Source organism: Salvelinus sp. IW2-2015, linkage group LG13, assembly GCF_002910315.2.
Source record: "Salvelinus sp. IW2-2015 linkage group LG13, ASM291031v2, whole genome shotgun sequence".
Taxonomy (NCBI): Eukaryota; Metazoa; Chordata; class Actinopteri; order Salmoniformes; family Salmonidae; genus Salvelinus; species Salvelinus sp. IW2-2015.
In genome coordinates, this window is record NC_036853.1 from 10,690,897 (window position 1) to 10,703,190 (window position 12,294).

Sequence of the window (12,294 nt, forward strand, 5' to 3'; positions counted from 1 at the left end):
GGGTTGGGAGGATGAAGAGGTGAGATGGACAGGGTTCTGCTGCTTGCCTATAGATATGCTAGCTAGCGTGTCGCTTTGTTGATATACTGTAGGCCTATGTATGCAGAGGAGGAAAATTCCATGCAAGCATAAAGGCAGGAAGTGGTTTTGCCACACAATGAACTGAAACCTGTACTGTATCTCAATAGTTTAAAGTGGCTTCCTCTCCTCATACCTCCATCTGCACTAATGTGAAAGAACTGGACAGTTGTGAGAAAATACCCGATAGGCCATCCACCACATTGTTTTCAGCCACCATGTATTCTCAGTTCAGTGCAGATAAATGAGTTTAAACTACTTTAGACTATTATTGATATGCCCTCCTGGCAGTGTTGGGAAGTAGTGAACTACATGTAGTTCAACTAGTAATTTTAAAACATTTTGCAGTAGCTTTGTGGTAGTTGAACTAAACTCAAATCTAGGTAATATTTCCTGTAGTTAATTACTTTTTTTGCCATGTAGCAGTGTAGCTACAGTCCATTCAGAAAGTATTCAGACCTCTTCCCCTTTTCCACGTTTTGTTATGTTACAGGCTTATTCTAAAATGGATTAAATGGACAAAGCGAAAACAAGCTTTTAGAAATGTTTCAGATATATTAAAAATAAAACAGAAATACCTTATTTACATACAGTATCAGTCAAAGTCTACTCATTCAAGGGTATTTCTTTATTTAAAAAAAATTCTACATAGTATAATAATAGTGAAGAAATCCAAACGGATATTTTCATTTTTTAACTTTTTTATTTAACCTTTATTTAACTAGACAAGTCAGTTAATTAAGAACAAATTCTTATTGACAATGACGACCTACACCGGCCAAACACTGGGCCAATTGTACACCGCCCTATGGGACTCCCAATCACGGCCGGTTGTGCAGCCTGGAATTAAACCAGGGTGTCTGTAGTGATGCCTCAAGCACTGAGATGAGGTGCCTTAGACCGCTGCTCCACAAACAACACATACGGAATCATGTAGTAACCAAAAAAGAGTTAACTTCTCTAGGATAGGGGGCAGCATTCTCACGTTTGGATGAAAAGCATACTCAAATTCAACTGCCAGCTACTTATCCCCAGAAGATAAGATATGCATGTTAGTAAATTTGGATAGAAAACACTGAAGTTTCTAAAACTGTTTGAATCATGTCTGTGAGTATAACATAACTTATTTAGCAGGCGAAACCCCGAGGACAAACCATTCAGATTTTTTTTTTTTTAGGTCACTCTCTTTTCAATGGATTTTCATTGGGAATACAGATTTCTAATTGACCTTCTTGCAGTTCCTACCGCTTACACTGGATGTCAACAGTCTAGAAATTAGTTGAGGGTTTTTCCTTTGTGTAATGAAGAAGTATGGCCATTTTGAATCAGTGTCACTTGTTGTGTACTGTTAGAAAGAGGCGCGTGACAAGAAAGCATGCTACAGATTGTTTTAATCCTGTATTGAACACAGATCATCCCATCTTCAATTTTATCGATTATTTACGTTACAAAATACCCAAAGTTGTATTACAAAAGTAGTTTGAAATGTTTTGGCAAAGTTTACAGGTAACTTTTGAGATATTTTGTAGTCATGTTTCACGAGTTGGAACCGGTGTTTTTCTGGATCAAACGCGCCAAATAAATTGACATTTTGGATATATATCAATGGAATTAATCGAACAAAAGGACCATTTGTGATGTTTATGGGACATATTGGAGTGCCAACAACAGAAGCTCGTCAAAGGTAAGGCATGAATTATATTTTTATTTCTGCGTTTTGTGTCGCACCTGCAGGGTTGAAATATGCTTATCTCTCTTTGTTTACAATGGTGCTAACTCAGATAATAGCATCGTTTGCTTTCACCGTAAAGCCTATTTGAATTCTGACATGTTGGCTGGATTCACAACCAGTGTAGCTTTAATTTGGTATCTTTCATGTGTGATTTAATGAAAGTTTGATTTTTATAGTAATTTATTTGAATATGGCGCTCTGCATTTTCTCTGGCTTTTGGCCAAGTGAGACAGTAGCGTACCGCCTAAACTCAGATTTTTGGATATAAATATGAACTTTACCGAACAAAACATACATGTATTGTGTAACATGAAGTCCTATGAGTGTCATCTGATGAAGATCATCAAAGGTTAGTGATTAATTTTATCTCTATTTCTGCTTTTTGTTACTCCTCTCTTTGGCTGGAAAAATGGCTGTGTTTTTCTGTGGCTATGTACTGACCTAACATAATCGTTTGGTGTGCTTTCACCGTAAATCCTTTTTGAAATCAGACATGTTGGCTTGATTCACAACAAGTGTAGCTTTAATTTGGTATCTTTCATGTGTGATTTAATGAAAGTTTGATTTTTATAGTAATTTATTTGAATTTGGCGCTCTGCATTTTTACTGGCTTTTGGCCAAGTGGGACGTTAGCGTCCCACATATCCCAGAGAAGTTAAACAAATAAAAATATATATAAAATGTTGATTCTTCAAAGTAGCCACCCTTGGTCTTGATGACAGCTTTGCGCACTCTTGGCATTCTGTCAACCAGCTTCACCTGGAATGCTTTTCCAACAGTCCTGAAGGAGTTCCCACATATGCTAAGCACTTGTTGGTAGTTTATCCTTCACTCTGTGGTCCAACTCATCCCAAACCATCTCAATTGGGTTGAGGTCAGGTGACTGTGGAGGCCAGGTCATCTGATGCAGCACTCCATCACTCTCCTTCCTAATCAAATAGCCCTTACACAGCCTGGAGGTGTGTTGGGTCATTGTCCTGTTAAAAAACGAATTACAGTCTCACGAAGCGCTGGTGTATCACTGCAGAATGCTGCGGTAGCCATGCTGGTTAATTGTGCCTTGAATTCTAAACAAATCACTGACAGTGTCACCAGCAAAGCACACCTACACCATCACACCTCTTCCTCCATGATTCACTGTGGGAACCACACATGCAGAGACACAAGGGTTGCAACCAAAAATCTCAAATTTGGACACATCAGACCAAAAGACAGATTTTCACTGGTCTAATGTCCATTGCTCGTGTTTCTTGGCCCAAGTAAGTCTCTTCTTCTTATTGGTGTCCTTTAGTAGTGGTTTCTTTGCAGCAATTCGAAACCATGAAGATCTGATTCTGAACATTTGCTGTTGAGATGTGTCTGTTACTTGACCTCTGTGAAGCATTTATTTGGGCTGCAATTTCTGAGGCTGGTAACTCTAATGAACTTATCCTCTCCAGCAGAGGTAACTCTGGTTCTTCCATTCCTGTGGTGGTCCTGATAAGAGCCAGTTTCATCATAGTGCTTGATGGTTTTTGCGACTGCACTTGAAGAAACTTTCAAAGTTCTTGACATTTTCCGTATTGTCTGACCTTCATGTCTTAAAGTAATGATGGACTGTCATTTCTCTTTGCTTATTTGAGCTGTTCTTGCGTATGGACTTGGTCTTTTATCAAATAGAGCTATCTTCTTTACCATCCCTACCTTGTCACAACACAACTGATTGGCTCAAACGCATTAAGAAAGAAAGAAATCCCACAAATTAACTTTTAACAAGGCACACATGTGAATTGAAATGCATTCCAGGTGACTACCTTATGAAGCTGGTTGAGAGAATATCAAGACTGTGCAAAGCTGTTATCAAGGCAAAGGGTGGCTACTTTTAAGAATCTCAAATATGAAATATATTTTGATTTGTTTAACACATTTCTGGTTACTAGGTGATTCCATATGGGTTATTTCATAGTTTTGATGACTTCACTACTATTCCACAATGTAGAAAATAGTAAAAATATAGAAAAACCCTTGAATGAGAAGGTGTGTCCAAACATTTGACTGGTACTGTAAGTATTCATACCCTTTGCTCTGAAGCTGAGCTCAGGTGCATCCTGTTTCCATTGTTCATCCTTGAGATCTTTCTACAACTTTATTGGAGTCCACCTGTGGTATATTCAATTGATTGGACACACCTGTTTATATACGGTCCCACAGTTGCCACTGCATGTCAGAGCAAAAACCTTCCAGAAGGACAACCATCTCTGCAGAACTCCACCAATCAGGCCTTTATGGTAGTGTGGCCAGATGGAAGCCACTCCTCAGTAAAAGGCACATGACAGTCAGCTTGGTGTTTGCCAGAAGGCACCTAAAGGACTCTCAGACCATGAAAACAAGATTGTCTGGTCTGATGAAACCAAGATTTAACTCTTTGGCCTGAATGCCAAGAGTCACTTCTGTAGGAAACTTGGCAACATCCCTACAGTGAAGCATGGTGGTGGCAGCATCATATTTTGGGGATGTTTTTTAGTGGCAGGGACTGGGAGACTAGTCACGATTGGGGGAAAGATGAACAAAGCAAAGTACAGAAATATCCTTGATGAAAACCTGCTCCAGAGCACTCAGGACCTCAGACTTAGGCGAAGGTTCACCTTCCAACAGGACATCCACCCTAAGCACACAGCCAAGACAACGCAGGATTGGCTTCGGGACAAGTCTCTTAATGCCCTTGATTGGCCTAGCCAGAGCCCGGACTTGAACCCGATCAAACATCTTTGGAGAGACCTGAAAATAGCTGTGCAGTGACGCTCCACCATCCAACCTGACAGTGCTTGAGAGGATTTGCAGAGAAGAATGTGAGGAACTCCCCAAATACAGGTGTGCCAAGCATCATACCCAAGAAGACTCAAGGCTGTTATCACTGCCAAAGGTGCTTCAACAAAGTACTGAGTAAATTGTCTGAATACTTATGAAAATGTGATGTGATTTTTTTTTTTATACATTTGCAAAAAAAATTTTTTAAACCTGTTATTGCTTTGTCATTATGGGGTATTGTGTGTGGATTGATAAGGGGGGGGGGCAATGTACTACATTTTAGAATAAGACTGTAACGTAACAAAATGTGGAAAAAGTCAAGGGGTCTGAATACTTTTCGATGCACTGGAACTACTGGAACTATACACTACATTTTATGCAAAAATTAAATTAAATCATTTCCTTCTTTTTCGGTATCAAACCTGCCTATTTCTCACTTGAAACATAGTTTTTGTGTTTAATATGCTAAATTACACATTCTGTTAACATATGACCCCAAAGTGATCTGTCTTGCAATTTGTAGTCTATGACATTACAGATTTACACATGATAATTTTTCACAAAGTGGTTTGGATGTAGTTAACTACTTTTTCAAAGTTACTTTAGTTAACCAAACTATATTTTTCTTAATTAAGGTTAGCTTTAGTGTAGCTTAACTTCTTCCAGTGTGAAGTAATTGGAAGCTTGGTAAACTATATTTTTAGAGTAGCTTCCCAAACACTGCCCCCTGGTACCTGTAAAGTATAGAATGAATCTTGAAATCACTACCAATAATAAGTCTGAGCACCACAACAAGCCCTGTCTACTAAATCTCAAAATGGATCCGTACTCCCACAAAGACAGTTTTTTCAAAGTGCTTTTTCACTTCTACAGTATAATGGCATAAAAGGTATGCTTGCGGTAAGTCGGACTAGATACAAATTCAGGTGAATGTCTGTGGTTAAACCCTTTCAGTTGTTCGGAAATATAGACAAGACTTTATGAGTCATCATGACCACAGAATCTGACAAGTTGTCGAGCTTTGGCAGTTCAGAACTATAGAAGACCTGTGGATGGCTCACAGGAGAGCGCAAGCAACATGTTTAACACAACGCTTCCTTTCCTCACAAGACTGTCCCCCACTTACTGCCTGGATAACCCCCCCACTCACCACATGCCTATGGCTCAACCATAGATACACAAACACTGACCCATTTCTATGGATAGGATGTTTGTAAGGTAGGCTACATTAGTGATACATACTGTAGGATGGGTAATTCAGACTGAGTAATTTCTTGATTCACTTTTTTTTTTACAACCTTGCTCAGGATTTCCCTTTCAGAACTCCTGAAGAAGCTAGGTAAGACTACTGAAAGTAAGCATTGTTTCCAACCACATAGATGCGCGTGCACAGAAATAAACACACCATGCGTGCACACGCACACACAAGACGCTTAAAAGTTTTCAGAGCGCATTGTCTCATTATCACTTCACATCATGACAGCGAAACAAAGGTAGGCCTAAAACATCCAAATACGGTCACTATAGCGGTCACTATAGCTTACCAAAACGTTATTTGAAAATTATGGGAAATACCTACACCACTGTGCAGTTAATAGTTTTCTCAATATTTTGTAATAGTCTAAAGAATATCACCTTTTCCAGTATATTTTTGTTGAAATTCCAACCTTGGCTTTTTTTGTATCAAGTCAACTATTATCAAGTCAATTACCGTGTAAGATAAATATTTCAAAGTCCAATATATTACCTTTAAACAATTTTACTATAGAGCCTATCCTGTAAAGTGCTAATCTGTAAAAGAGACTTGGTCTCAGTATGACTCCCTGATAAATAAATAAATTCTGTGTTCTCTCATAGCCTACTGAGTGACATGTCTACCCCACGGAGTAGGGACGGGCCCCAGGAGGGTATATGCCAGCCCTCCTCCTCGTTGGAGAGCAGTGGTGGGGAGGAGGAGGTGTCGACAGACCCTGGCCTCATCTTCCCTGTGGCCTGGCCGTCCTTTCTGGGCCAGAGACTACTGAGGCTTGAGACTACACGCCGCAAGAGAGAGATGACCCCTACTGACAAGAAGGACGCCAGCTACTGGGACAAGCGGCGAAAGAACAACGAGGCCGCCAAACGCTCGAGGGAGAAGAGGAGGGTGAATGACCTTATGCTGGAGGGCCAGTTGCTGGCCCTGAGTGAGGAAAATGCCCGGCTGAGGGCCAAGGTGTTCAACCTGCAGTACCACATGGACCTGGGGAAAGAGGCAGGCCCAGCCACCCTGCCTTCCTATGGCTCAGCTCCACTGCTCTGGGGCCATCCCACCTCCCTCCTAGGTGACCAGCAGGATCTGGAAGGGCTGTTCCTTAGAACCATGGTAAACCCTACATTGATAACCAGCAGTGGTGGTGTGGGTCTCAATCAACGTAGTCCTCAGATTGGTTTTGATTCAGGTCTTCCTAGTTTCTTCCCTCAATCCCTCCTCTCACAGAGAAGAGCCTGTGCTCCAGAGAGTGTTGGATTGGCTGAACAAGAGAAAGCAGCTCACCACCAGGTCTCCTCCAGCAATGATCTTCCTGGCAACGAGGAACCCCCTTCTGCCTCTAATAGAGCCTTCCTTCCACCTTCTCACCCTTTCCCCACTTCCTCCATCATCACCCCCTCTTCATGCCCACCCCAGAATTTGCTGATGCCCGATCTTAGTCATTCCTCAGTGCATACCAACCTGTTGATGCCCTGGGGTTTCCCCAGCCTCCCCCAGTCAGCCCTGTACCCCAGCCTGCCTCTCCACCTGCCACTGGAGGAGCGTGAGGGGCAGCACCAGGTCTTGGACATACACAGGGGCTTCAGGGGAAGGTTCAACACTCTGGCTCAGTTCAGAAGGTACCGCAGTCCAAACAGCTTCTAGCTAACAGAGACGCGAAGAAGAAATCAGACCCAGATATTAATACATATTGTAACGGTATTCTTAGAAATAAAGGTGCTAACTAGAACCTAAAAGGGTCCTTCGGCTGTCCCCATAGGAGAACCTTTTGAATAACTGTTGTTGGTTCCAGGTAGAACCCTTTTGGTTCCAAGTAGAACCGTTAATGGTTTCACGTAGAACCCTTTCTACCAGAAACCCAAAATCGTTCTACCTGGAGCCAAAAAGGGTTTCACCTAGAACAAAAAAAGGTTTTCCTATGGGGACAGCCAAAGAACTCTTTTGGAACCCTTTTTTCTAAGAGTCTTTTAAATGTCAGATAATGTCAGATAATAAATGGACACTGTATTTAATTAAAGGTTACTAATCAACAATTGCAATTATCATTTCAAATATTGTTATAAATGCATTACGTATAGAAATAACATTTTGAGAGTGAATTGGGAGTTCATTGAATGAATGTCAGACTATTACATGCAGGAATATCATTTACATTTTTGGGGGGCAAAACGTCAATTTGGTATTTCCCAAGAAACAGATTAACCATTGAGAATGTAATGTACTTATTTTTGATTAAGAAAATTATCATTTTCGCACAATTATTCTTCGAAATAAATGCCTTTCAAACACAATATATTTTAATCGAACACAAGTTTACAATTAATCAACTCTGTTTGTATTTTCTAATTTCATCAGTTTTTATCAAAACTAGTTAATTCTGCTGTATACCTCATAGGCCTACAAGTGTAATTTTTCTAACCGCAGCAACAAAACTGGTTTAACAACTCTTACAATTACAGTGAAGATTCAATTATTAGGGATAAAATAGACAGATTATATTTTCTTTCAATTAATTATTGAATCTTTACACCAATGAAACATACACGTTTTCAAAGATAATCAAATATTTGTCTAGTTCTGAAATAAGCAATATAGCGCAGGGCAGGCTTGAAGGCGATCAAAGTGACATTTTCAATCACTTTGTTCTATTAGGTGTGGGGGAATACTATTGCTTTCTTAGCCTAATGTCAAGAAGTGACACTAACACGTCAAGCAGACCTTCTAACGCACGCTGCAAATACGGATTTAAAATGTTTTGACATCTGCAAACGGAGATGAGCGACATTGGTTTGAACATTTAGCTTAGCCTTATAGGAATTTTACCGTTCAAATTGTGTTTTTTCTGTGGTGTGAAGCATCGAAACTGGGTGCTCTTTTTGGTTGGTGGGTGGTAATCCCCTCTACCCAACACTGAGAATTCCGTTATTGACAACTATTGCACATTGCAGAAAGCTAGACATTAATTCAATGCATTGTCGTGGGAAAGCAGACATTTTCTAATCAAAACAAATCGAAATGTATTTGTCACGCGTACAGGATACAGCAGGTGTAAACAATACAATTCACATACAATTAAGGTCGGAAGTTGACATACACCTTAGCCAAATACATTTAAACTCAGTTTTTCACAATTCCAGACATTTAATCCTAGTAAAAATTCCGTGTCTTAGGTCAGTTAGGATCACCACTTTATTTTAAGAATGTGAATGTCAGAATAATAGTAGAGAGATAATTAATTATTTCAGCTTTTATTTATTTCATCACATTCCCAGTGGGTCAGAAGTTTACATACACTCAATTAGTATTTGGTAGCATTGCCTTTAGATTGCTTAACTTGGGTCAAACGTTTTGTGTAGCCTTCCACAAGCTTCCCACAATAAATTGGGTGCATTTTGGCCCATTCCTCCTGACAGAGCTGGTGTAACTGAGTCAGGTTTGAACTTCCTGACTGATGTCTTGAGATGTTGCTTTAATATATCCATATAATTTTCCTTCCTCATAATGCCATCTCTTCTGTGAAGTGCACCACCCTCCTGCTGCAAAGCACCCCCACAACATGATGCTGGCACCCCCGTGCTTCACGGTTGGGATGGTGTTCTTCGGCTTGCAAGCCTCCCCCTTTTTCCTCCAAACATAACGATGGTCATTATGGCCAAACAGTTCTATTTTTGTTTCATCAGACCAGAGGACATTTCTTCAAAAAGTATGATCTTTGTCCCCATGTGCAGTTGCAAACCGTAGTCTGGCTTTTTTATGGCAGTTTTGGAGCAGTGGCTTCTTCTTTGTTGAGCGGCCTTTCAGGTTATGTCGTTATAGGACTCGTTTTACTGTGGATATAGATACTTTGTACCTGTTTCCTCCCTCATCTTCACAAGGTTCTTTGCTGTTGTTCTGGGATTGATTTGGACTTTTCGCACCAAAGTACGTTCATCTCTAGGAGACAGAACGCGTCTCCTTCCTGAGCGGTATGATGGCTGTGTCGTCCCATGATGTTTATACTTGCATACTATTGTTTATACAGATGAACGTGGTACCTTCAGGCGTTTGGAAATTACTCCCAAGGATGAACCAGACTTGTGGAGGTTTCCAATATATTTTCTGAAGTCTTGGCTGATTTCTTTTGATTTTCTCATGATGTCAAGCAAAGAGGCACTGAGTTTGAAGGTAGGCCTTGAAATACACCCACAGGTACACCTCCAATTGCCTCAAATTATGTCAATTAGCCTATCAGAAGCTTCTAAAGCCGTGACATCATTTTCTGGAATTTTCCAAGCTGTGTAAAGGCACAGTCAACTTAGTGTATGTAAACTTCTGACCCACTGGAATTGTGATTCAGTGAATTATAAGTGAAATAATATGTCTGTAAACATTTGTTGGAAAAATGACTTGTGTCATACACACAGATGTCCTAACCGACTTGCCAAAACTATAGTTTGAAATTTGTGGAGTGGTTGAAAAACGTGGAGTGGTTGAAAAAGTCCAACCTAAGTGTATGTAAACTTCTGACTTCAACTGTATGCCTCAGAACAACGGTCTTCAAAGTGCGGTCGGTGGACGAGGTAGCCTACTTATGTTCTTAACCCTGGGCAACATGGGCCTGGGAGGCTCCCAGGGACATTGGTATCCGGAGTACTCCACCAACAATTGTCAATTTTTACATAAATGCACTGTAATTTAAGCTTTAATACATCAACGTTTTCTCTCTGCCTCATGGCAAAATGTGTAGAATTGCCGGAAATAAGCTTGAAAACTGCAAAAATCTCTCTACGATGCCAAGAGGCGGGCCTTTTAAATGTTCTTTCCCCAGGCTCGAGACTTGGTTTGTCCAGCCATGCACTGCAGATGTCATAGTGAAACTCTTTGTAGACTTTTTTTTATCGCACTCAAGATGTGTTCTGATTACGAGGGGGTCCCTGAAGAATTAGCTTGAAACATATTTTAAAAATTATTTTGATTTCATCTCATTTTTGACTGAGGCCCTTCACACCCATGCTACAGTGTGAGAACATCACTCATTCAATATGATATATGGGTTGTAGAATAATAGTGAGGACATTAAAACTATGAAATAGCACATATGGAATCATGTAGTAACCAAGCAAGTGTTAAATAAATCCAAATATATTTTCTATTTTAGATTCATCAAAGTAGCCTTGATGACAGCTTTGCACACGCTTGGCGTTCTCTCAACCAGCTTCACCTGAATGCTTTTCCAACAGTCTTGAAGGAGTTAACACATATGCTGAGCACTTGTTGGCTTGTTCACTGCGGTCCAACTCATCCCAAACCATCTGAATTGGGTTGAGGTCAGGTGATTGTGGAGGCCAGGTCATCTGATGCAGCACTCCATCACTCTTCTTCTTGGTAAAATAGCCCTTACACAGCCTGGAGGTGTGTTGGGTCATTGTCCTGTTGAAAACAAATTATAGTTAGACTAAGCGCAAACCAGGTGGGATGGCGTATCACTGCAGAATGCTGTGGTAGCCATGCTGGTTAAGTGTGCCTTGAATTCTAAATAAATCACTGACATTCACCAGCAAAGAACCCCCACACCATCACACCTCCTCCTCCATGCTTCACGGTGGGAACTACTCGTGCAGAGATCATCCATTCACCTATTCTGCGTCTCAGAAAGATGCAGTAGTTGGAACCAAAAATCTCAAATTTGGACTTATCAGACCAAAGGACAGATTTCCACAGGTCTATTGTCCATTACTTGTGTTTCTTGGCCCAAACAAGTCTCTTCCTATTATTGGTGTCCTTTAGTGGTGATTTCTTTGCAGCAATTCGACCATGAAGGCCTGATTCACGTAGTCTCCTCTGAACAGTTGATGTTGAGATGTGTCTGTTACTTGAACTCTGTGAAGCAATTATTTGGGCTGTAATTTCTGAGGCTGGTAACATAGTGCTTGAAGTTTTTTGCGACTGCACTTGAAGAAACTTTCAAAGTTCTTGACATTTTCCGCATTGACTGACCTTCATGTCTTAATGTAATGATGGACTGTCGTTTCTCTTTGCTTATTTGAGCTGTTCTTGCCATAATATGGACTTCGATTTGTTTTGATTAGAAAATGTCTGCTTTCCCACGACAATGCATTGAATTAATGTCTAACTTTCTGCAATGTGCAATAGTTGTCAATAACGGAATTCTCAGTGTGGGGTAGAGGGGATTACCACCCACCAACCAAAAAGAGCACCCAGTTTCGATGCTTCACACCACAGAAAAAACACAATTTGAACGGTAAAATTCCTATAAGGCTAAGCTAAATGTTCAAATAGGGCTATCTTCTGTATACTACCCCTACCTTGTCACAACACAACTGATTGGCTCAAACGCATTAAGAAGGAAAGAAATTCCACAAATGAACTTTTAACAACGCACACCTGTTAATTGAAATGCATTCATGAAGCTGGTTGAGAGAATGCCAAGAGTGTGCAAAGCTGTCAT